The sequence below is a fragment of the Anser anser genome (assembly GCF_964211835.1).
Source record: "Anser anser genome assembly, chromosome: 15".
Classification (NCBI taxonomy): Eukaryota; Metazoa; Chordata; class Aves; order Anseriformes; family Anatidae; genus Anser; species Anser anser.
Genome location: NC_139736.1, coordinates 15305471 through 15333052, shown reverse-complemented (window position 1 = coordinate 15333052; position 27582 = coordinate 15305471). Strand labels below are relative to the sequence as shown.

General features: G+C 38.2%; 1 protein-coding gene and 1 long non-coding RNA gene across 5 annotated transcripts in view; one reads left to right on the top strand and one right to left on the bottom strand.

Moving 5' to 3' along the window:
• Window positions 1-27582, top strand: part of RBFOX1 (RNA binding fox-1 homolog 1) — an 875363-nt gene that overhangs the window by 371680 nt on the left and 476101 nt on the right. The window lies entirely within an intron of this gene.
• Window positions 21957-27582, bottom strand: part of LOC310882014 — a 34136-nt gene continuing 28510 nt past the window's right edge. Inside the window, exon 2 of the long non-coding RNA XR_014572762.1 lies at window positions 21957-27582. This exon is cut by the window's right edge and continues 23260 nt beyond it. This is a non-coding gene — a long non-coding RNA (uncharacterized lncRNA).

Here is a 27582-nt window from a genome sequence, read left to right as displayed (position 1 = left end):
TATTTTAGTTCAGTTAACTAGAATCACATTTCGCTTAATCTCCTTGACAACTATTTTTCCGACCTGTAGAAATAATTTTATTGTAGTAATTTCATATTTTTATTGTAGTTATTCTGTATATAAATGTCAGCTTCTAGCCAAGAGACTTTGAAAACAGTCGAAAAATATTCCTAGTAATTCACATCTAGAAATTGTGTTTCAAGCTGTGAACACAAGGCTAACCTCTGCTTTATCAACATGAGAAAACCTCTTATCACATCAAATCAGAGCTTATCGCATGCTAACAGATGGGGAAATCCTTGCCTTACTTCTATGACAAGAATTCACTAGTGTATTATTATGCACTCAAAAAGATATCTTCAAATATTAGGGAGAAGGATTATTTTTGTTAGTGATTTCACAGGGTGAGAGTTACTTTTTTGTGTTAGGATAGCTGCTTTCATTATGCCTTTACAGTGAACAAGTGGCTTTGTGTACAGTCAGAGAGAGATTTTTTTCCCAGGAGTGTTATAGAAAAATTATCTAAAGCTTAATTCTTTCGATGGTTTCTTGTTGTTTGTGGTTTTTTTTTTCTCTCTTCACTTAAAAAGAAAGCATTTTTTGAATAAAAAGATCAGTTCAAATTTATCAAAGAGGCAGAATTTGTTGGCATTTTTTCTACATGGTATTTTTCAGAACAGTTAGAATCTGCATGGTTCTTTAAATATTGTTAGTTTTATTGTTAGTTTTATGACTGTCCTGTTATATTGCAAAATCACTATTGATGCGTAAGACAACTGAGTATGTGTAACAATATTTTTTAGAATACAAATACTGAATTCACCAGACTGGTGGGGTGGCCTTGGCTGGCTGTCAGACCCTACCCAGCTGCTCTCTCACTCTCCTCCTCAATAGGACAGGGAGAAAATAAGATGAAAGAGGATCAAGATAAAGACAGGGAGATCAATTACCAGTTACTGTCAGGGGCAACATAGACTTGGGGAAAACTAACTTAATTTATTGTCAATTAAAAATAAAGTTGGATGGTGAGATAAAAAAAAAAAAGGCAAGGCTAAGAACACCATCTCCCCACACTGCTCCCTTTCTTCCTAGGTTGCACTTCACTCCTTCCTTCACGACTCCTCTACCTCCTCCCCACCCCTGTGATGGGAAGTGGGACTGGGAGTGGGAAGTCTCATCACTGAGCTGTGGAGCTCCTTCCTCCTTACGCTCCTCCCCTACTGCAGTACAGGACTTCAGGAAAAGGCTGTTCCAGCCTAGGCCCTCAAAGGGTCACAGTTCCTGCCAGAAAGCCTGCATGGGCTCACTCTGGGCTGCAGCTTCCTCCTGTGATATCCACCTGCTGCAGAGCAGTGTGCTCCACTGTCTGCACTGTGGTTATTTGTTCCACCATGGTTCTCTACAGATTCCAGGGGAACAAACTGCTTCCCTGTGGGCTCAGGGGAATCTCCGCTCTGGCGCTTGGAGCCCCTCTTGCCCTCCTCCTGCCTTGCCCTGGCTGCTGCAGGGCTGTTCCTTGCCTTTTTCCTCCCCTGCCAGGCCCTGCTCTGCCCAGGCTGAAACCTGTGTCCCTTTGGCAGCACCAGCAGCACCGAGGGGCTCAGCTGTGGCCTGTGGCAGGGCCTGGAGCCAGCTGGGACTGGCTGGGCCCGGCTGCGTGTGCCACAGGGCAGCCCCGGCCTCTCCTCGCACAGGCCCCGCCGCCAGGACACAGGCGCATGATATACAGATTTACATAATAAAGGAAACATCTTTTAATCAGGATCTTACTTGTACATATTTAAGCATTTATGATGATGTAAATTTATGATAATTTATGATTACCCAGCGGATTTTGCTGGGTGAACCAACAGATTTTCACAAATACCTTGTGCTAACAAAGGGCAGGGCAAAACTTTTGGATGTAAAAACTGAAATATAAAGAAGAAAACTTTATATATGTGTAAGGAATTGTATGGTTGATAGATACAGTGCGTGACCTGAGAATATTGCATATTGCCATCTTGATTGTTCATGATTGTTTTCTGAAAGTAGAGTCTTGGAGATTAAACGCAGAAGTGACGGTGTGAGGAGTTATTGTGGGGGCCAGTATTGATCTGGCTTTGGAGGGCTACCACGTGTTCAGTCACTGTGCCTCTCTTACACTTAATATTCTAACAACTTGTTAGAAAAAGTTAATAGTGTTATTGTAGGTCTTGATCAAAATTTTGAAATACCAAAATTAAAACTTCTGAAGTTTTATGGATATATAGCTGACACTAAATTCTTCCACTTTCTGAATGTTATCAAGCTGAGATAGGGATGAGAATGGGTCAACCTACCTGCTCAACTTTACAACTCAGCTTATTTGCATTGTTCTTCTAGAGGCACTGTAACTGCGAGCTTGTGAAAACTTGACAGGTTCTTTAAAAGTATGCGTATTTGTTAAATGAACTTTTTTTGTCATTAATGATAATTCCATAATCAAACAGCTTGTATAATCAAATAATATCGATTATAGATGTTTATTGTTATTGTTGTTGATGTTATTACAGCCTTCATTCAGAGTTATCTTCTGGAATTTCACTGCATTTTGGGACAATGGGAGCAAAATTGTAGTATTATGAGGAAGAATTGGCGTGTGAAAGTATTCAAGCTATATATGGACTAGAAGTGAATAAACTTGTACTGGTTTAGTAGATGAAAGATACAAAAATTAAAAATAAAGCTTATGTGGGGATTTATATCCAATTTATGTATTTAATCAGTGAGTATAACAATGATTTTTTTTCATAGTCAGCATTAGGATCTTTTGAATCATTTGAGCTTAGAGACTTAAGATAATGGGAATTATGAACATTTATGTAACTTTTTTTTTTCTTTTCTTCATTATAACAATCTTATTCACCAGGAAAAGTAACCTGGGCATAATTCAGATCCAGTGTTCTCCCATACATAGCATAGCAACAAGTAGGTAACTACAGTGTAGTTGGAACTAAGGTTCATATTAAGGAATTGTTGCTACTTCCAGTTGTGACTCTCCTGTATGTGTTTTTTGAGCAAGGGAATTCCTTTATAAACAGATAATATTTCTTCTTCTTCTTCTTCTTTTCTTCTTTTCTTCTTCTTTTCTTCTTTTTCTTTTCTTCTTCTTCTCCTTCTTCTCTCTTCTTCTCCTTTCTTTCTTTTTTTTTTTTTTTTAAGATTAAATATCTTCAGAAGGAGCTAGATCTATTTCAGTCCCATCCAAAGTGCCTTCTTATTCTCCCTTTCTTTCAAATAGTAGTAAAGAAACTCAAATGAAGATACAATAACTGAAAAATATTTTTCCACATGAAGCTGTATGCTTATCATCCCCCTTGGTTAGCACTTAGAAGGCAAGTATTAGTTTGAACCTGAAGTCCAGTTTGAGATAGCACTGATAGAACGTCTGAATTCTCTTTGAATTTTTACTATTGCACCTGTTAAAAGTTTAATTTAAAATCTATCTTACATTTTGTAAAATATACCCTTGCCTGGGTATAAGTTTAAAATCTCTGAAATGTAGGACTTCTATGGTGAAGATGAATTGTTCTTGAATCATACATCACATATTTTATATAAGTTGAAACATTGAACATTGTCAGCTGTGACAGTCATATTTTTACCTTCACATAACAATAACAAGCCTAATAATTTAGAATTTAAAAAAGAAAGAAAAAGAAATGGTGTGAATATTATTATGGGAGTATTTTTACAGCACAGTTTAATTACTTGGTTCAGTAATGTTCAATAATTATTTCAAAATAGAAAGCCCTCACAATCCTGTCCATTCAAAAACTAAATGGTTTCATTACCAGTAACTAATTTACAAGGCAATTTCAAAATCTCATGACTCCTTGTCTATCTGAGATTTACAGTCTCTAATAAAAAGGCCTGGCTAGGAGATATGAATTAACAACTCATTAAAATGAGAGCATATATTCAGTATTTTAATTTTCTGTCCTTTGTCTCGCTACTGGCTAACAGCCCTGTCTACTCATACCTGTTAAGGGAGACAATGAGGTGATTTCAAAACATTTTTGTAATCTCATGTAGAGGTGTTGTGGAATACAAGCATGATAGGATTTGTTTTGTTCCATAATGTTCTGGAATAGTTTATATTCCAGAACACATTCCATGCTGACAAAACTCACCTCACTGTTTGATGTGCCTCAGGGGCTGCGGACAGTCTTTCCCCTGCCTGAATGCAAGCTACTTCAACACATTTTGATCCTAGGAAGATGAAATTATTATTTTTTTTTTTTCCCAGAGAGTGGTTCTGGTCTTTGAGTTTTAATATGTTTGCGTTTGCCTTCTTAAAATATTTTGAATGCTTTTTTGAAGATGCAGGATCTACTTCTGGCTTCAGGTGTAACTATTTATGTAATTATTTCATCCTTTAGAAGGGATCTAGAATCCAATTTCCAACTGCTTCAGCAGCAGTATTTTTGTAACTTAAATGGAAATAGCACTGCTGGTATTTTTGCTCTGTTACAGTGGGAGTAATATGATTACTTCTGCAATTTTAGTTACACTTTTGTTAACAAAAAGTATTATGACATTTACTCCCTTTCTAGTCTCAAAATCTACCTTCCTATTACCCTTTACTACACATACACACACACACACAAAAAGAAAAGAAAAGAAAACAAAAAAAACCCACCACAGCCCTAGTTTAATCTGCTAAGATAATAATCAGTTCTTAATGATTCCAGTTTGCTATTTCACATGCCCCTTGGAGAATATCTTCAAACCTTCAAACAGAAGATCTCTGTTGTACGCTATGGGTTGTGCTTTCTGTGGACTGAAAACCGTCTGAACAACTGGGCCCACAAGATGGTGATGAAGGGCATGAGGTGGTCTAGGTGCTGGCCAGTAACTAGCAATGCATCCTAGGGGTCAACAGTAGGGCAAATGGTCTGCATGATGGGGTAGTGTATCCTCAACAAGTTTGGTGATAATACTGTGCACATTTTTTACAAAGCTTCTTTCTTTTCAAGCTAACTCCCTTGTTTCTCTAAAATCTTTTCTTAATCCCGTGGTTGACATTTTTATGGCTGATGGTAGCCTTAACCACATGTCAGGATTGTTGATTTCCTATTCAGTGACACAAGTTTCTGGGCAAAGACCCTCGGACACCTTGGGCTGTCTTATTCACATGCACTGAGAACATGTTCCCATCCTATCTGTGGATTGTACCTGGGCCATATGCCACAAAGAGGTCACGTAGATTCCCCCCACGTGCTCACATAGGCGGTTTGTCTGTATCTGAACTCACAGAGATGTCTGAGGTAAAGAGCAGGAGTATTAACTCAGCCCTCCATCTGTTACAATTAATTTAAGGACACTTGCACAGCTTACAAATCAACTGAGGAAACACATTGCTGGAGGAATAAGGGCTTTTTGTTGTTGTTGCTGTTGTTTCTCAAATAGTTCTTTGCTTTTGATATTACCATATGCAAGTGAGAACAGTGACAGCACAGCATTCAGTTTTCTTTGCTTTAAAAAGGGGGGATTTTTGAGCATGCTTTGCATTTTGTTCATGCCATTCAGTAAATTGTGTTATTTATGTGGACTTATCTGAAAGATCGGAAACAATAATAATAATAAAGAAGCGTCAGCTCTCTGTACGTAGTAACGGAAGATGACTTTTAACTTGTTTGAGTGCACTAGCAAGACATCAAACTTCATTCCCTCAAACTGACCAAAAGATGAATTTCAAACCCACAATGGCATTACAATGCATCAAAAATGAAAACAAGATAAGGATTCGTCATAGATCAGAAAATAAAAGTGCTTTTAAAATATCAAGAGCACAGTATATGCTATTCTAATTTTTTTTCCACTTCAAGTTTCTGAAATATTTATTAAGGAATAATCTGTAGAATAATGAATATTGCTTTCCTATAGAAGTACAGAATGCATGCTATATTTCTGCTATAATGTCTTATTAAATATGGATGTGAATTTCTAGTATCTTTGGGGCCAGCTACTGACTGCTCTATCTTTTACCAAATAGTTCAGTTAAGGTAAAAAAAATAAAAAAAAAATAAAAAAATATGTTTACTGATGGCTTCTCAAAACCGGGGAAAAAAAAAAAAAGCTAAAAAAAACTAAAAAAAGCTATGCTATGCTTTGATGGTTTTGGGATGTTGGAAAGCAACATATCCAATAGGGTAGTTAAGCATTTTAATACTTTATGTATTCTACAAATTTAGGATGTCTAACTGCCCAAATAAATGATAGATTTAATGTTTGAAAATATCTAATGTTCAAGCAGAAAGATCTTGTGGCTCTCTTAATCATTAGCTTATGTATATCTTTCCTCAATACATAAAAAATACAATTTAAGAATGGTAAAATGTAGAATGTGGTCAGAAAACATAAAAACAAATTTAACAGGCATTACTACATTTCTGACTTCAAAATTGTAGAAGCAGGTATTTGAAAATAAGAAAAAGTAAATGTTGTGTATCTGGGTAGTACTGTGTTTCTCATGTCCTCTGAATGATTTGCTTTCCCCTCCAAGAAGGTAAACTGTGAATTAAGCCAAATGTAGTAAAAATCATAGAATCCTTAAGGTTGGAAAAGACTTTCAATATCATGTGGTCCAACCATCACCCTACTACCAAAGTCACCCACTGCACCATGTCCCTAAGCACCAGGTACAACCTTTCCTTAAACACCTTCAGGGACACTGACTCCACCACCTCCCTGGGCAACCTGTCCCAATGCCTGACTGCTCTTTCTGAGAAGAAATGTCTCCTCATTTCCAACCTAAACCTCCCCTGGCACAACTTGAGGCCATTCCCTCTCATCCTATCACTAGTTATGTGTGAGAAGAGGCCGACCCCCAGCTCCCCACACCTTCCTTTCAGGTACCTGTAGAGAGCAATGAGGTCTCCCCTGAGCCTCCTCTTCTCCAGACCAAACACCCCCAGTTCCCTCAGCCGCTCCTCACAGGACTTGTGTTCCAGGCCCTTCACCAGCTTCCTAGCCCTTCTCTGCACATGCTCCAGGGCCTCGATGACCTTTTTGTAGCGAGGGGCTCAAAACTGAACATAGTACAGTGCAGCCTCATCAAAGCAGAGTACAGGGGGATAATCACCTCCCTGGTCCCGCTGGCTGCACTATTCCTGATACAAGCCAGGATGCTGTTGGCCTTCTTGGCCACCTGGGCACACTGCTGGCTCATGTTCAGGCAAGCGTCCACCAACGCACCCAGATCCCTTTCCTCTACACAGCTTTTCAGCCACTGCCCCGAGCCTGTAGTAGTGTATGGGGTTGATGTTGCTGAAGTGCAGGACCCAGTACTTAGCCATGTTGAACCTCATCCCATTGGCCTCAGCCTCCAGGGCCTCATACCCATTGCTTAGGGCTACCTGATAGGGTGAGATGGGTGAAGGCAGCTTTCTGCTGCCACCTTGAACCTGGACTTGTTTCTATTTGTTGACATCCGTGCAGCTTCTGCCTTGTGTGTGCTAGGGGATGGATATTGCATTCCTTTCTTGTCAGAGAATTCCTGGTGCCTGTTCTTGTTTGACAGAGGCCAGAGCTTAGCACCACCAGTGTATCTCCCTCTCTGAATCCCAGATGCCCCTCACTTTTTCCACCTGCTTTAAAGTAAATTGTTTTATCCATGTACTATTGATCATCTGACAAGGCACACCTTTTTTTAAATTTAAATTCACTCTATGTTTTCTAGATTGCCAGCTGGCAATAATAAGGTCAGTTAAGGTCATAATTAGAATACATAAAAAAGGCAAATGGTCCTCAGGAGGCTTGAGGATGGCTAGAAGTGAGGATACATAGGCAATGTTAGTAGCTTTTGTGCTTCAAAGAAGGTCTGAGATGGTAGGCTGCTTTTACAAAGCCATGTTAATCAGTCTGTAGCTGGGGAAAATTCTATGTATAGCAGCATGAATTAATGAATAGTTTTGTTTTAAAAAGAAAAAATACATGAATAAAAGAAATGGGTTTTGGAAATGCAATTGTCCATCTGTACTAGGTATGTGGTGTATTTTGTTCTGCCTTTGCTGACTGGTGCAAAGATCTGTTTCCAGGCCATGTGGAACCACAGGCCAGTGATTAACACTGAACATTGAGTGGGATTGCTGTTACTTTGAGGGAGGAAATTACAACATCTGTGAGCCCGTGATACTTGCTCTGTCTTCCCAACACGGCTTTCCTAGCCAAGCCCTCTTTCCTGAAAGCATGCCAATGTTTGCCCAGCGCAGCTGAAGGTGGTTACCTGGACAGATGCTGCAGTCCGTGGTCTTTGTGTGCAACTCTTTTAGGCTCTTTAGCTGAGTTAATTCTCACTTGGTTGCACTTGGTGACCTTGAACGTCACATTTAGGTTTTGGAAAGGGTAGTCTATATATTGAAGTATTGCTGCTACGTGCTGCTGCTTGTCCAGCAAGGTTTCTGCAATCTCTTTGTCATTCAGATAATTTATTCATCACTTGAAAATTGACTGGCAGCAGTCAAGTTAATGATTTCCTTATTTTAATAGTCTGTTTACTTTTTATTCTTTAGCTTGATGTCAAAACCAAAGTACTGAGAGGTGCAGAAGGCTAGGGGATTCTTTTGCTAGCCTCAGAGTAAGCCTTCTGAAGAATGGCTGGATTCAGATTGTACCCTTTGTGTGCTGATCAGGCGTGTAGGAGAATGCGTACCCTCTTCAGGGGTTGTCAGAGCTCTACTTCTTTATCGCTCTATCTAATAATTCTTGCTGGGATAGATAGAAAATTTCCTGATATCTGGAGACCAAAATATTTCTGCAGATATGTCTGTAAGATCTGTCTCCCCGAAGTCACATAAATAGTTCTGAGTATATTGATACATATACATCTGGGCCTCTGACTGACATCTGAAAATGTAAAAAAAAAAAAAAAAAACAAAAACAAAACAAAAAAAACCTTCACATCTACGTATGATTTAAGATTTCCATAACTGTATTTTCTTTTTATAAAGGATAAACAGCTGAAGGAAAAAAATGCACCAATACATTACCTGGTATTTTTGAATTGACAGGCTTATAGAAAACTTTACTTGTGATTTAATTGATATGAGTAGATGGAGTATACATCAAATAGGTCATTACTACAGAAACCTTGCTGTTTGTATGAAAGGTTCTTTTCAGATGTGCGCCAAGGTGTTTTTTTGCTGCATAGCTTTGCATTGCTAAACTGGGGAAACATATTTTAATATTTCTGTAGGCCCCTTCTTTTTGACTAAGTGCAGCTGTTTGGTACTAAGGGAAATCTGAATTAATGGTCCTGGTTTATCTACCCATACTGTGGGTACATTGTAATTTAAAGATGATTGTGTTAAATCACTGTGTTATTCTTGTGACAAATGCAGTTAGTTAAAGGGTGTATTTTTATCAGTGCAAGATCTTCTTTTATTAATCAAAGCACTCTTAAAATTGTCTTCATACATATCAATCTGTAAGAATTCTAGCAACTGTTCTAAGTGTGATAGATACATAAGGGCAGCTTCTGGAAATGGCTTTTAGATAATATCTAAACATTACTCTAAATAATTCTCTGAACTGCATTTTTTCTTCCACAATATTTACAGGACTACCTGGAAGTTTCTGCATTTCCCACCTATAAAAAAAAAAAATAGTCTCATTTTTTTTTTTTTTTTTAAATGACACTCACAAAGAGTGAGCTAAAACACATTATCAGAGTGAAGAAACCCTTAGGAATTAATGTGGATTTGTGTGGTGGGAGGTTTGCATTTCATTATTTAAGCATGGAACTGGAATGGTTGTCTGCATCATCTACTAGTTGGAGAACCATGTCAATGGTGAATTTCAACATGAAAGGGATTTACACCTTTAAGCTCTATGAAAAGACTGTTCAGACTTTCATTCTCCAATTTCAATTTCAAGAATAGTCATAACCAATACAGATCTGTTTATTATTGTCAGCTGCATTTTTTTACTTGAACACGTGCTTTCGTTCTGTTTATAGCTTGATGGGTTAAATGAATACCATTACCATTGATAATCTGGTTTCATCCTGCTAGTGAAATAATTTGAGCTTTTTTATTCTTTCTTCATGTGATAGTCTGTTTCCATCATCGCCCTAAAAGCTTCATTGTCTGCAGCTGATTCAATTTGAGTTTTATTTGGAAAAAGGATTAACAATATCTTACAAAACTTCAGAGGAGGGTAGGAAAAACTTATATACAGAACTTGAACCTACAAATTATTTCCATCTTCATGTAATCCTTTAATTCTGACTCATTCTTTACTGTTATTCTTCTATCTCACTAGCTGTGTTCATTTTATAATAGCAAAACTTTTCCTTGGTAGTCTGTATATATGTTTAATCTAGTAGTTTATAATGTTTAATCTAGTAGTACTTTCTCAATAGCATTATGTTATTTCCACTAAAACAGTGACTTTCTTTGTTCATTGTTCTGGCTTTCTCATCAAATTTTCAGTTTAGCTTTTTTTCATTTAGAGTCTCCACACAAGTAAATTAACAACGTGGGCGTCATGTAGATAGTACACCAGTAACTCTGAGAATTAAATTATGCTTTCAGTTTTTTGTACCTCTGGATGAAAGCAGGGGCAACAAGGCCAGGTTTTGTATTATTTCAGTAAATTTGAAATTAAGTATATTTTTTTTGTCATGCTAAGCAAAACTACGAAACAAACCCTACTGATATTGCTGTGCAGTTTGTTTCTTGCTGTCAAATGTCTCAGGTACAGCCCTCCTCTAGCTGAAAAGAGAATGCCAGGGTATTTAGCTCTACCTGCAGCTTCGAATCAGTAGTGGAGTTGCTCAAGCAAACATTGTAGTCACTCAGTCATAGAGTGGAACGTAATGTCTTCTTTTGTAATCTGGAGGCAGAAACAGGCTGGAGAAGATTTGACAGTATACAGAAAGTATGAAAAGCAAGATTATTTGCTTGGCTTTTGTATATGAGAGATCAAGATGGATTATTTAATGGTATTTTTTGACCTAAGGACTTGTGGAGTAGTCCTAACAAAGATTTTACACAGGGATTCTACTTTGTAATGCAGTGACATTATGCTAAAAGGGCATGTCCAGGAAATGAACTTGGACTTAATCCTTTGGGCTAATTTCAATTGGTAACAGACTTTAAATGCATTGCTGCTCCCCCCCCCCCCCCCCCCCCCCAACTAATTGAGTTTATCTCGAACTACAGACCTGGATATAAGAAATAGTGAATTAAGAAGCTTTTAAAACATTTAGCATGTCTTTATTTAAATTATATATATTCTGGTTCTGTACCTAAGTTTACCATACTCATGGCTTTGAAGATGGATGCTTTATAGATGGTAGTGTCTCACACTCTTAATTAGATGATACACTGAAATGTGCTTGTGCATCGTATTGATCCTTGGCATTATGTTTTGCATTCAGCTGTGGAGAAATGAGGGAATGAGGGTAAAAGATAGATTTTTTTTTTTTTCAAGTGATCAAGTCATTTGAGCTACCCAATGATGATTTTTTTATTTTTATTTTTTAAGGCACTAACAAAATTAAATATATTTTTTTTTTATTTGGCTTTAAGTTGTCATGAAGTCTTAAAATAAAAAATAATGTTGTGTTTGTACCAAGAGACTGTATGGAATATTGAACTCCCTAGGTGTCTCTTGATTTGTATAATACTTCTATGTTTGCCTATAAGACAATTTAAAGTATTTTTCAAATTATACCAATCTACCTTCTTACTGTTCCCTAGAAAATGTATATAACTCAAAATCACAAAATACTTAGGTGTGTAGTGCTGTCAAGATTTCAATTGCTTGACAAAATATTATTGGGCTGTGAATTCCTTGAGTATTGAATATTATAAGAAGTTTGCAGGTAGAGAACGGTTTTTGAAGGATGTTCCTAAATTAGTGATGGATTATTTCAGTGTTGAGGATGTCACTTTTTGACTAAATACACTTGCTATAATGTTGAAAAGAATATTTATCTGTTTTTCTTTACAATACTACTTGCTGAATTGCAACACTACTCTGTGAGACTTCCTACACAGGTAGAAAACCGTTCATAGCTTGACCAAGGTACTTTTGGAGAAGCAAATTTTTGTGATTGTTGACATTTCCTACCTTCCAAAGATGGTTGCTTCTGTGACTTATTTGTTCTGCTTGGCAGTAGCAGCCTGGTTTGTAGAAATTGTGATTTGTTCTAGACTTAACATACAAAACAAAAAATCAAAGGTAGGATGCAATAGTAATAAGGAAGAAGCAATGCACCTAGCATTGCATTCAGCTAGTCAGCTGACTAGCTGAGGAGAGTCTTAGACCTATTTGCTGTTTATTTATCACTAATATCTATTGTTATCTTAAGAATTAATGAGTTTTAAAACATATTGTTGACTGGACTGTTTAGTATGATAAATCAGGGTGCTTATTTTAATCTACAGAGAGCATTTCAAGAGTTGGTTCTTCCATATCTTAGAATCTTTTTTGTCTGATGTAGTAACACCTGAAATTATCCAAGACAGGTAACAGAAACTACATTTGTATATGCTGGCTGCCATCAGTTTCTAGTGGAGGCAGCCCACACTTTTCAGAGTTTCCCAGCCTCCGTCCTTCAGATTCTGTGAAGGCCTGTTAATGTTTGATTGCTTACCTGCACTCTGTAAAAATACCTAGAAAAAAAAAAACACAGGGAAAATGTACAGAAAAATGCAATTTAATCAGTACAGAAGCCTTTATAAGTTGTGTATTTTTTCCAGGTTAGTTAGGTACCTACTCAAATTGCATAACAAATTCTTTTTTTGGCATGTTTATACCAAATGATGATTTTAAAACAATCTTTAATTTTTGAAGATTCTTCACTGTAAACTTTTTCTTAATGCTGTTAGGTTATTTTCTTTCCAATTTTCTTGGAAATAGTAATATACAAGTGAAAAATGGCTGATGGAGATAAGAACAAGTTGCATTCAGGACAAAGCCGGAACTGATCATATCCAAAGATGTCATTTGCTTGTTGTTCAACAAGTATTGTGGCTATGTTTAGATTGTGTCCAGGTGTAATCAAAGCACACAGGAACTGATGCCTGTGCTAGTGATTCTCCAAAGAGGATGAGCTATGAATGGACCTGGATGTTCTCTTCTACCTATTGCTTACCTTTATGTAGGGAACGGGCTATGCTGTCCCTGGCAATTTAGATATCCAGCTCATACTTTTCACATATACAGGTATCACTTATTTTTTACATTAGCTTGTCAATTGAATACATACACACAGAGATGCATCTTTACAATTCTGCTGTACTGTCAACCAGTTCCTAGTGCTGAGTGTTAGAATGAACATATGCAGGGCAAACAACATAAAATGTAATAGATAAGCCATTTTTGGCATTGTTACAGAAAATCTAAATTATAAATGAGAATCAATCTACCTTTTTTGGTGGTTCCAAAAGAATCAAATTCAATCATGTAACATTGTTTCATTAGATTTCCTTTTATGTTTTCAAATAATAATTATCTTAACATTTCTGTTCAGTTCCTCTTTCTTATGAAACAATTTCGTCTTCATACAGTTTCCATTTTTGCCCCCTTATTCCCAATATAAAGTGTAGAGAATACTTTACTGCTTCAGTTCTCCTTACAATCAAGTAAATTATGTGGTAAATGTCTGAGTGTCTAACATGGTCAAATCACTTGTCTTATCGTAATTATTACAGACACAAATAGATAAGAGAAATTTGGTGTTACTATCACCCATAACATACTCTGTGTAGTTCAAAAGTAGTACCTTGTCATTGCTCTCTCTAGCTTTTCCTTGAAATGACACTTCAAAGTGATTGCAATTTAGGCTGATGAACTGAAAGATGGTGTATATAAAGGTTCATGTCCCTCTGATACTGTTTAGCTCAGAAAGGAAGGCTGATCTGTGCAAGAAGTCCTGTGTTCTTCAGGTGCTTAGTCAGTCTACTGTTTGACTGTTGAGATTGGTAACAAAAATGCACTTGCCAAATACTGTATACATATATGAATCCATAAAATTAATCATAGTGAAACCAGATAGTATAGCAAAGTACCAACTAGACTATTTCCCAGTCAAACAAGCTTCCAAAATAAGCCAAAAAAAAATATGTATTAACAGACTGTCAGCTCTTCTGAGTTGGATCAGATACATGCAGCATCACCTCAGATTAAGTTCCTGATGCATCCTTTGTGGATAAGTCAGGGCATAAGGATATACCTCGAATGGCAGGGACCTTTCGGTATTGGTTAACTGTGGTAGGCTGAACAGTTCTGGCATCCATTAAACTGAGAAAGACTTAATACTTTCTGCAGCTCTGAATTTGACTTGTTTTCTTGTGTAATGTTACATTTCTTGTAATTTCATTGTGATTGAATGGTGTGCTTTGGAAGGGACCTTACAGCCCACATGGTGCCAGTCCCTGCTGTGGCTGCCCAAACGCATCCCCCAGCCCAGGCTGCCCAAACCCCATCCAGCCTGGCCTTGGGAACGGCCAGGGATGGGGCAGCCACAGCTTCTGGGCAGCCTGGGCCAGGGCCTCACCACAATTCGGAGTTGAATGGTGCCTGATCCACTGATCCATTTCTTCTTGGGTCCCAGTTTCCAACTGGGAGAATGGAGGAGAACACTACCTGCCTTCCCGATCCCCTCAATGTCTTTCCAGAGGATGTAAAGTCTCCTTGTTGCAATCTCATTTGACCATACATGAAAGAGTAGGAATGGGTGGGAGTCCTCTGGCTTTACCAGGCTTGGTATCCTCACAGTGATATCATGAATGTGGACCCTGGGCAGGTAGCAAAGCTCTCTGGAGAGGTTGTCTGGATGGCAGATAGCCCTTCAGTGGTTCTCAGTGAGGAATCTCCAGTGGTTAACACCCTTTGCACTTTTTTCATTGCATTGGTTCCAACACAGGTGGAGTTGGTCCAGCTAATTTAACAAAAAAAGATGTAAAGCTTTTTGTTATAAATCTTACTTGGGTATTTAAATACCACGATGCAGATTCATTATTTTGTTTGTTCTAAACAGGAATCATAAGATACAATATGGTTAATGGCGATCAGTGATTTTGGGATCCTGACCCATTTTATTTTGTCTGTCTGCAGACCATCATGCTTTTGCCTTTCTTTTTAGAACAGGCAGGCTAGTAAATGCATTAGATTTGAATAGCAGATTGAAGATCTTAAATTGAAAATTAAGCAAAAATTAAACCCAGACAAAAGAGCTCATCTTTTTCTATTAGTCAAAAAGCACCTTTTAAGTACTGCTGTGAAATTTTGAGTTGAATTCTAAGAGTACTTATTCTGATTCCATGTTGAGTTTGAACATAAACAAATTAGAGTTGTTAATTGCATGAGAAATTTCATCTAGATTGGTCTTTACCTTGAATTCCTGCTTTCATATTCCCAAAGACAACAGAACAATAATTTGTTGTATAAACAATAACAGTAGGGACTAAGTCTCTCTGGATGCCCCCATCTGGCAAAGGAAATCTGGTTGTTAGCATATCAAAAGACGGTGCATTTCTTCAGTTTATATGCAGACTTAAGTTAGTAGGTCATTCTAAAACTTTCCACTTCTTTTTTTTTTTTTTTTAACAAAATTAGGAACCGTATAACTTTGATCGGAGACAGTGCGTTTATATATGTTATTTGAGAGTAATATCTCTCACCATAATTTCTTTACATAAAGAGTATTTAATTTTGTAAATAAAAACTTACTCTCCTATTGTCAAGTCACTGCTTTCTGTGTGAAGGTAAATGCCCATCTGAGACTGGATATTGCTTTCTTGCTGCAGTTAAAAATAGTTTTGGGATCCCTCATGATAGTTTTTTTCTGTGCATAAAAGAACAATTTCTGACAAATTATCAGTTGTCCTGAATTACCAACAAATAACATTGTGTTCTGTATATTAAAATCCCCATTAATGTTCTGAAACTCTAGCTGATTTTACTATCTGTGTTATTGAAGCTTTCATAAAAGCATGGAGTAGGGGAAGGTTTTGTTTCCCTTTTTCTTTTTTTCACCGTGAATACAATATTCTGCTCCTGTTCTCCAATGTGATGCGTTTCTTCAACATCATTGATGTTAATCGCTAGCAGGTACGCATGCTTTCCCTCTGTTTTTTTAACATAATTAGGTTTCTGTCCCCAGAAATAAGGTGAACAAATCTTCTCTTTGGTGATACCTTTTCTTCAGTATTACCTAGGAAATGAAAGGATCAAACTTCTGCTTTTTTCCACTGCATTTTTTTTTCCTTTTGGTTAATTTATGCCTCGATTTTCATGGATTTGTTGAAGAATGACAAAACGCAAAAGGAAACAGTTCTGGTTTTACAGATGTGAAGAAAAGAATTTTAAATGAAAATGATCTGCAAAATATTTTATTTTCAGTGAAGTACCTGAGTGTATTTTGTACAGGTGCTTGTCTCACAACAGAAAGTACATGTTGCAAAAGTAGAACAATGAAAAGATTTGTTGGCTGAAGCAAATCCCACTGTTATGTGGTACATAGGAATTAAATATTTACACCTACTCACTGGGATAATAAAACTGTGTTCAATTATGTTGAAGACACTAAAAAATGATTGTTGAGGTCTCTAATAACATTGCCACTCATAAAATGGATTGTATAAACAATACATGAAAAAACATTATGGAGCAATAGTCTCTGGTCCATAGAATTTTTTATTTTTATTTATTTACTTTTTTTTTTTAAGGATTATTGGGACAGTTGATAGAGGCCTTCAAACCTAAATAATCGTATGATTCTATAATTCTGTGATAAGTCTCTGACAGACATAAATTTGAATTTCAAAGGTGTTCTGCTGTTGCTGGTCTCGAAAGCTGTGGTGGCTTTAGGTTGCACAATGGAGTGCAGGTGTCCTTCATGACTAACCCAAGCCCTCTGAACTCTCAGAAATGCAACAAGTGCTGTCATTTTCTTTAGCTGGGGTAATGTGATAAATATCTCTGTTCTCTCCTTTCTCCCTAAATATAAGTCATTAGTCCTTTCATGGTGTGGCTCTGTAACGCAGGTACATATCTCATGCTCCTGTGCCAGTTAAACAAAAACAATGTGGGGTCCTGAGTTTGCTGGGACCCATCTGGGACACGGTATTGTGGTTATGACTTTGATTCACTAAGGTAATTTGTACCAACCTATATTTAGACGTGAAAAATCTTATTGGCTTCAGCACATAACTTGCTTAGCACCTTTGTCAGAGCCTGCCTGTAGTCTAACACACAAAGAAGCAGCCTCTTTTGTTTGAGCATCTTTCCTTGTAGGTTTATAATTCCTCGCAGACTTGTTCATGACAGGCATATCTTTGTTGGAAATTTTTCCCCTTATTTCTTCTGGGACTGTTCTGCTTAACTTTTTAAGCCAAGGATCTCTAGCTGTGCTGTGACGATTTTGTAAATAGCTATTGCTTAGCAATAATTTTGCTTACAGATGGAAGAGCACTATTAACCCTTGGTTTTATCCCTCATGCCACATTTTCTCTTATCTGTGAGAAGGTGGTATGTGCGCTTCTCTGTGTGAAGTAGTTACCATTAGTAATCAAAACTCAACAGAGCACAGAATTTGTCAGAAATCCTGTTGCTTCCAAACTGATGGTGTAAATGAATGTGTTCCTATGTGAATATGGTTATTTTAAAAGATTTATCAGAGGAACTGGAATTTTCTCATTTCCTCTCAGTAAATGGATCCATTGATCCTTAATAGCTTCACAATTATTCCACTAATTGTCATGTTTCCATTATTAAATTAAAAAAAATGCTGTCAGATTGTCAGGTATGTGTTGCATTGCTATGACTTGAATGCATCAGCCTGTTTGAAACAGCAGCAAGAAATTCTGGCAGATAAAGAAAAATGTTTTCCAACTTCTGTTAGTTAACATCATAAGGTAGATAGAGAAAATGGGGAAAATATCTGTGTTGTATATAATCTGTGCTGCCACATGACAGTATTGATTAAAAAATAATTAAAAGATAAGTGTTTAAAAATGTACTAAAGAAAAAATCAAAGTCAAGCAGACTAGCTATATGAACAGTATGCATAATATAAACTAGAAGAAAATTATTTTTTATATTCAGAAGCTCAGAAAGAGTCAATACTCAGTTTGACACATTACTTCTTGTAGGACCTGACATTGCTTAATTTTAAATTAGTATGCATTGGAACTTTAGCAGGTGGGGATTTTTGTTTGGTAAGTTTTTTTTTGGTTGATTGTTTCACTTTCCTTTCTCTCTCTCTTTTTTTTTTTTTTTTTTTTAATTAACCTGGTAAAATTGGAGGGAGGAGGAGGGGATGAGGGGCAGGGGTGTTTTTTTGTTGTTGTTGTTGTTTTTTTTCTTCCTGGCAATGCTGTACAAAGATACTGTTCACATTTGTGAGGATTACAAAGTTACTGGCCTGAAAATGCTATATAATGCAAGATTATCAGAAGTGGTTTTATACGTTGTGTTTAGGGTGTGTGGCAAAATGTTCAGTGCATTTTACAGGCTTGTTGATGAATTGAGAGGAAGAAGTATTTATGAATTACGCTACTCTGAAATAGGTTGTCATATTTGATATTTATATAGGTTTAATTTATGTCTCAGTACTTTACATTCCTGATACACACAGGTTTGGATTTATTCCCTATGCCACTCTTCTCTAGTTTGAGAGAGGCGTTTGCCTGAAGTTGAGACCGTGAAAATGGGATTAAAGGCATTAACTTATGTGTTTAAATGTTTGCCTTCTCTGTTTTCTCAATACCAGAATCAGTGATTAGAACTTTGTGTTACTTGACCATAAACTAAGTAAAATTCCCCAAGTCAGGACTGTTTTGCCTGCAACATGCATCTTTCCATGATGTCTGATTTTCTGCCAGAAAAACTTTTATGTTGGGTATTCTTCCCATAGAAATAGCTTACTTTAAATCAGATCAACGTTTGAATGACAGGATGGCGTTTCAGGGAAAATGAAGCGACTGCGTTAAAAAGATTTAATATGACACAAGAAATGCATTTGTTGTTTATTCTGTTTAGCATATATCCACAAAGTCTTTTATTGTTTGTTATTTTGCATTTATAATAGAATGTTCTTCCCTAGACTGAGACTGTTACTAGTAGGAAGCATTTCAGCCACCTTAAAAAAAAAAAAAAAAAAGCAGTCATCTCATTGAAGCCAGCTATTCAATAATAAATAAAAATGCTACAAAGCATTTTAGATAGAACATGCTGTTTATCATTCATTCATTTTAAAGCAATCTGATGTTAGAAAATCAGGAATATTATAATGATTCAGAAATGCATTGTGTGTCAACATCTGGCTGGGTCCTTGAGTGCTTTACCATTTGTGACCCTAAACCTGCAAATTTTGCACTTTATTTTATTAGTTCCATAGTCCTACTTGTGCCCCATGGAGTAGATATTTTAGCCATCTGTAATATAGGAGTGGAGATCTGTCATCTTCAGTTAGGTTGGAGGAGTAAGCATCAACGTAAATCTGTACTATTAGTGTTTTAGCCAAGACAGTCATCTTCTGATTCATTTTTTTGTGCTTATATAAAAAGAGCTAGAGAACCTTTAATGGATGAAAATAATAAGGAAATACTCAGGTTTTTGTATGGAGAGAAAAGTTTAAGACCAAGAGAAGGTTGGAAGCTAATTTATACTTGTCTGGTGAGATGAGAAGCTTTTTTTTTCCACTTTATAATGAACTAGGGTGATGAAGCTACAAAAAAAAACAAACAAAAAAAAAAACCCCACACTTTTTCCCCCGTGTCTTTCACCAAAATAGCAGACCCAATTTCAACTACAGTGTGCAAATAAACTTGTATTTGAACCTGCTATATAGAAAAGGAAGCCATCTAGCAGAAGGAATCAATCTAGTTCTATAAGAGGCAGGAATGGACATTTATTTCCTGCATTTTTTTTGCCATTTCTCTTTTTCCTGTTTATTCTTTTTTTTTTCTTTTTTTTTTTTCTTTTTTTCCCCACAATAATAAGTGAATATTTGAAGCTCCCTAACTGATGTTTTCTGATTTTACATGGGTGGGTTATTTATGATGCGTTAGTCTTTTATGTCATATTATTTTGGCAGCTACATTCTGAATATTAGCACACTAGAGGGATCTCAAGATAGAAAGTACATGGGCACCCAATGGTTAAGTGTCTGATACCATAATGCAGAGTCCATCATGACTGAAATATGAGACTGACACACTTGCAATTCCTGTATGTGGCATAATTGTATTTGTGAAGCACTGAGCTGTTGCGGCCTCACCTCGAGTACTGTGTGCAGTTGTGGGCACCACAGTACAAAAAGGATGTAAAACTGTTGGAGAGTGTCCAGAGGAGGGCTACAAAGATGGTGAAGGGCCTAGAGGGGAAGACATATGAGGAGCGGCTGAGGTCACTGGGCCTGTTCAGCCTGGAAAAGAGGAGGCTGAGGGGAGACCTCATAGCAGCCTGCAGCTTCCTAACGAGGGGGAGTGGAGGGGCAGGTGCTGATCTGTTCTCTTCAGTGACCAGTGGTAGGACCTGAGGGAATGGTGTCAAGCTGCGGCAGGAGAGGTTCAGGTTGGACATCAGGAAGAGGTTCTGGTTGTCACACACTGGAACAGGCTCCCCAGGGAAGGAGTCACTGCACCAAGCCTGTCGGTATTTAAGAAGCGTTTGGACTGTGCTCTTAGTTGTATGGTCTGAATTTTTGGATAAACCTGTGTAGTGCCAGGAGTTGGACTCGATGATCCTTATGGGTCCCTTCCAACTCTGGATATTCTATGATTCTATGTTTGTGCTCTACAGTTTTTCATCATTCAATTTTATAAAGGAAGCACAAAAGACCTCTTAAATTGTGGTGAATTACAATTTAGCCTTTACTGGCAAAGTGTTGTACATATTATGCTGTTTGTATGTTTTGCCTGAAATGACTGGAAGCATTTAAGCAAGTGTGTGCACATATTTATACGTGTGTATGTTCGCACACGTGTGTGTGTTCTCACTGTATGACCGAGATTCTGACTTTTTCCTCTAACAGCTGAAATGATGTGAATTACATTTTACATGATGCTGGTATAGAAGTAAGGATGCAACAAATTCCAAATTCATACTAGTAGGTGACTAGAGCTAGTTTTCTACTAGAGCTTTCTGTATTAATTTATTCATATTAGGCATTTATGTATAGCTTTGCATCTTCAATATCTGTCTTCAAAAAAGCATGAATTCTACTGTCATACTAAAACCCAGAGTGTCCAATCACTTTTGTTAGCTAATCTGATCCATATCCCACCTGTTTGGCTGCTAAAGTAGTTAAAGATACAGGTAATTAAATTAAAATATTTACTTTTATTTTTCACCAGGAAAATGTGTCAGTATACAGGAGAATGATCTAATGAAAGAGAGAGAGGCTATGGCAGAATGATTAGGGAAATAGCCAAGATGTAGGAGACCCAGAGTCAACAGCTGTTCTGCCTCATTTGGAGTAATTTGTTTTATAAACATTGGTAGCTAAATAAAAGTCTCCCACTTCTCCACCTCCAGCCGCATGTCCCCTCAGCAGTCTTTACCACCTTATCTCCTCAAATATCCTGTCATGCCTCTACTCCTGTGGTTGTTTCCCTAGCAGCTGCTGCTCTTAAATATGGCAGAGCATAGGTGTTGTGTGCTCCTCTGACTAACTGAAGCTCTGTCACATGAGTTGCTTACACTGGTGTAAGCAGTTAAAACCCTGTGGTTACTGGCTACTAAAACCTGCAGCATATGGCCAACATGTGCGTTAATGGGCTGGGTGCCTGTGTGTGAACTAATTTTGCACCTGTGCATGACATGGCTGGATGCAACTGCATGAACTAATAGGATGCTTATATCTAAACTTACTGTGTGGACATGCATGAACTAATTGGGCATACATGCATAAATTAGTTGGGCATTCATGCATGAATTAGGTACCAATTGAACACTCTTGCAAGAACTAATGGGTGTTTATATATGATATTTATATATGATATGTTATATATATATTTATATATGGTTTTTGATACTCAGACATGAACTCATGAACTGCTTTGGGCATTCATGTGTAAATTATTTAGATGCTCATGCATGAATGTGGCAAACCATGCAATTTATGCACAGTACCCCATGACAATTCTTTCTTAAGTTGTGCTGCATATCGTTCCTCTTATCATTCATCAAAACTGAAATACCCCCCAAAATAGGCCTAGTCAAGGATAGTAAAGGTCTGCTTCTTTCTATGTACATCTGCATGCTGATTTATATCTAGGAGCACTGGAAAAGAAACTAAGCTTCCAATCTGCCAAAAGAAAGCACAATTATTTCCTATCTGAACTGTCAATTCTTTCCTATCTGAACTGGTCATTGTCTTATGTTCACTTAGCTGTTGAAGTCCTATTTAAGGATTGATCATTTACCAATGTCACCCCTTAAACTGTGACAGTGATAGAAAGACTAAAGACAGTTCTGTTTCCATCCTCTAAGGAATTAAGGTTTCTGTTTGTCTCCAGGGTCTGAAGTGAGCTACGTCATCTGAAGGGAGAATTTTTAAAGCAGGAAAAGGTACCAAATATGCAAAAGAGATATATATTAGCTCATGATGGATTTTTCAAAAGCCTTATTAGAGGAGGAGAAATATACAACAACAACAAACACACCTTCCATTTGAACATAGGAATTTAAGTCACATCAGCATTCTGTCTCTCTAGCTGTTTTATCTTTTGACATATAGCAATTGCAGTTAATAGATGAATATATAGAGCAAACTGGCAGGAGAAGTATCTCCCATGTCTTCTTAGAAATTCATTAATGATTTGGCAGGGGACTTTCTTCTGTTTCCGGGATCTTTGATTTAAAGGTTTATGACTATAACTTTAAAGACCATTAAAATAGGGAGCAGCAATCATTTTGCCATGTTTGAGTTAGTTCAATTTGGAGATCTGTTTTTAATCAGATTAGACAATTTTGAAAGAACCTGAGCCAAATCAAAGTGTATCTGAACTGTAACATAAGAACGAACTGAGGTTCAATACAGTTGTGCTGGTAGCACTTCATTGACTGTGAGAAGTACCGGAGATACTTGAACTCTAATAAGAAATTCCACAGAAGCCTCCACAGACAGTCTTTTTATAATCTGTGGAGTCTAAAATCCACCATGTAATTCTCCTTTTCCTCACTGAAATGAATGTTGATTCACTCTTATGATCATCTACTTGAATAACTCAAGGGACTTATTCTTGTATCAAAGCTTGCTCTTAAAATATCGGAATGGTAAAAAAAAAAAAAAGTATAAGGTAAAAGCTTTTAACTATATAAGTCAATGCCCTTTCATACTAGACCATTGATATATACATAGTAAAAGATGCTAGGGAGCACTTTTCTTTATTTATCACAGTGAAAACAGAAAAGCTTTCCACCCTGGTGATGAGATTTGTGTAACTAAAAGACAGCAGGAGTCTTCACAGTCTATGGCTTCTAAAACACTCAGTTATTTAATGTATCACTATCAGCCTTGAACTGTTCCCTCCAGGGACAGTATCATTATCTTTATAAAGCACAACTTTGTGATTAATTTTTGCCACTTTAGACAGTATTGCAAGAATTTTCTTAAATGCTAGGGCAGCCAATTCTCCTACTTGATAAATAATTTGCCTGATGTTCTGGCACTTTAATATGAAAGTTAAACCTTTGTGTTTGTTTTGTTTTTGTGTTAATTATTTTCTTTTGCTCTGAATACAGCTGTATTATTCATATTATGTACAATTTCTGCAATGTATGTGTGGTTATGTTGCTATGTATCCGTTTGAGAATAACGGACTTGGTGAGCCTGAAGACAGAAGACTTAAACTTAAAACACTTAAATATCTTTCACACTTAAAATTCCTGCACATTTCAGGAAATGGGGCCTTAGTGCTAAAAATGACCCTGTAAATCCATTAAACAAGGCTTTTTGCAGTATGATCTTACACTTAATTAAAAAATAAATAAATAAAATGGGGAGAATATATCAGCAGTTTCCAGTCCCAGAAGAGCTTCATGCACTGTTTATTCCTTACAAAATACCTAGGTCCAGCAAAACCAAAATTCTATTCCATAGGTTACCAGGTCTCCTTTGTTCCTGAACTTAACAGCTACTTTCTTTTGCTTCTCAGCCCATAAATTTGTATACTGTAGTAGGCAAGGCAGAGAAATTTCAGTCTGAGTCTGTCAAGCAATAATATTATTTTCGACTTAATTATCAGTTGAATTCCTGAAGAGTAGTTTTGCTCTAAACAAAGGGACTTATTCATTTGATTGCTATATACAGGAAATGTGCTGGGATAGAGTAGCCAACATGACATAACAGCCCAACTCATAGAGAAGCCAAAAAGGAGAGGTGCTCTGATGTACCTCTTACAAACAAGAAAGGACCAGTTCGGGATGTGAAGGCTGAAGGCAGCCTTGGCTGTAGAGATCATGAGAGGGTGGCGCTCAGGATCCTGAGGGAATGAAGGAGGAGGGTGAAAGGCAAGTTCACAACCCTGGACTTCAGGAAAGCAGACCTTGACCCCTACAAAGATCTGGTTGGAGGAGCCCAATGTGATGAAGGCCTGGGGGGAAGAGGGACCTAAGAAAGCTGGCTAATATTCAAGGTTAATATTCAAGGATCACCTCCAGCAAGCTCAAGAGCAGTCCAGCCCAATGCTCAGGAAGTCAGGCAACAATGTCAGCAGGCCTGTGTGGATGAACCAGGAGCCCCTGGCCAAACTCAGGCACAAAAAGGAAGCATGCAGCAAGGTGAAGGTGAAAAAGGAAGTTGGCAGCAAGGCTGCGTAACCTCAGAGGAATACAGTGACATGTTCCAAGCATTCAGGGAGGAAGTTAGGGTGCCCAAAGGGATTTGAATATGGCCTGGAGTGTCACAGACAACAAGAGGGGCTTCTGTAAGTACACTGGTGACAAAAGGAAGACTGAGGAAAGCGTGATCCCACTGCTGAATGAGATGCAGGACCTGGTTACACAGGACAGGGAAAAGATGAGGTACTGGATGCTTTCTTTGCCTCAGTCTTTTCTGTTAAGACTGACCCTCAGGAATCCCAGGCACTGGAGACCAGAGGGAAAGGCTGGAGTGAGGAAGATGTACCCTTGGTGGAAGTGGGTCAGGTTGTGGATAAGCAAACCACATGTACGTAAGTCCACATGCCCTGACAGGATGCCCTCATAACTGCTGAAGGAGTTGGTGGATGTAATTGTGAGGCCTCTCTCAATAAATCTTTAAAGATCATGGCAAGTGGGAGAAGTACTTGAGGACTGGAGGAAGGACTGTCACTCCTGTCTTCAAGGAGGGCAAGAGGGAAGTTCCAGGGCCTTCAGGCCTGGGAACTTCCAGGCCTGCCTCACCTCAGTCTCTGGGACGGTGACTGAATCCTGGAAACCCTTCCTAGACACAGGAAGGACAAGAAAACCATCAGTAGTAGTGAATATGGATTCACCAAGGGAAAGTTGTGCTTGACCAACCTGAGAATCTTCTGTGATTAAGAACAACCACAAGCAATCATAGGAGACACCAGATAGAAAGCAGCTTGGCAGAAAAGGACCTATAGGGGTCCCGGCAAACACTATGTCGAACATGAGCCAGCAACGTGCTCTTGCCACAAAGAAGAGTAATGGTGTTGTGGGCTGCATTAGGCAAAGTATTGCCAGCAGGCTGGGGGAGGTGGTCCTTCCTCACTACTTGTGAGGCCAAACCTGGAGTACTGTGTACAGTTCTGGGCTCCCCAGTACAAAAGAGACTTGGACATACTGGACAGAGTCCAGGGAAAGGTCACAAAGATGATTAAGTGTCTGGAGCATCTCTCCTACGAGGAAAGGCTGAGACAGCTCGTATTATTTAGGCCAGAAAAGAGAAGTTTAAGGGGAGATCTCATCAATGCGTACAAATATTTGAAGGGTGCCCAGTGACAGGACAAGAAGCAATAGGCACAAACTGAAACAGGAGGATCTGTCTGAGCATCAGGAAAAACTTCTTTCCTCTGAGGATGACTGAGCACTGCACAGGTCGCCCAGAGAGTTTGTGGAGTCTCCTTGGAGTGACTAAGTCTCAGTGTGACTAAGGTAAGGATGGTAGAAAATAGTGGATATAAATAAGACTGAATTCCTCAAAGAACTTTATTATTATTATTATTATTTTTTCCCCTGGAGTGCCTGTGCATACTTAATGATGGAAGCTTTCTTTTACTTTACATACTGCTAAATCTTGGAGTCTGAGAGAAAATATGAGCGTGTGTTTCAGCAAATGGAGGTTTCCTGCTTCTGTAAGCTTTAATCTCTGTGGCTGCTGACAAGGCCTGTGAACTGGCAGGTTCACTGACAGCTCACTGTGGTTGTGTGACAGCCTGTTTTTTTAGGTGGTATTCAAATGTGGACCAAATGTTTAATTCCTGGGGAGGAAGCTTAAGACACAGTATTAGCTGTATTAGCTCTAAGTCCTAGAACTTGGAAGAAATTCCTGAGACAGGTTCATGCTTTCTTACAAGTTCCAGGTCCACAAGAGTAAGTGCCAGGTCCTGCACCTGGGAAGGGGCAACCCTGGCTATATGTACAGACTGGGGGATGAAACACTGGAGAGCAGCCCTGCAGAGAGGGATCTGGGGGTTGTGGTTGACAGCAAGCTGAATATGAGCCAGCAGTGTGCCCTGGCAGCCAGGAGGGCCAACCGTATGCTGGGGTGCATGAAGCACGGCATTGCTAGTCGGTCGAGGGAAGGGATTGTCCCGCTCTGCTCTGCACTGGTGCGGCTTCACCTCAAGCACTGTGTGCAGTTCTGGGCACCACAGTACAAAAAGGATGTAAAACTGTTGGAGAGTGTCCAGAGGAGGGCTACAAAGATGGTGAAGGGCCTAGAGGGGAAGATGTATGAGGAGCAGCTGAGGTCACTGGGCCTGTTCAGCCTGGAAAAGAGGAGGCTGAGGGGAGACCTCATCGTGGCCTACAGCTTCCTTGTGAGGGGGAGTGGAGGGGCAGGTGCTGATCTCTTCTCTCTGGTGAAAAGCGATAGGACCTCAGGGAATGGAATCAAGCTGCAACAGGGGAGGTTCAGGCTGGACATCAGGAAGAGGTTCTTCACCAAGAGGGTGGTCGCGCACTGGAACAGGCTCCCCAGGGAAGTAGTCATGGCACCAAGCCTGTTGGAGTTTTAGAAGCGTTTAAACTGTGCTCTTAGTCGTATGGTCTGAATTTTTGGGTAGACCTGTGTGGTGCCAGGAGTTGGACTCAATGATCCTTATGGGTCCCTTCCAACTCAGGTTATTCTATGATTCTTTTAGCTTCAGTGGGATCATTCAGTGGATCTTTTGGATGAACTGGAGTATAGTACTTGGGGTTTTAGTCTAGTGAGACCTGTATTTTGCAAATGCAATGGATAGCACTAATGGAAAACTCATCATGAATGATATAGTGCACTTTTTAAAGAAGTACTATAAAAAAAGATGAGATATTTTAGGTACAATGTTCTGAAATTGTGAAATTCTTTTCATATAAACTGTTCAGTCATATCTTGCTCAGCTGTTGGTCTTATTTCATAAGTTAACCTGAAATATTTTGGTGGGAATT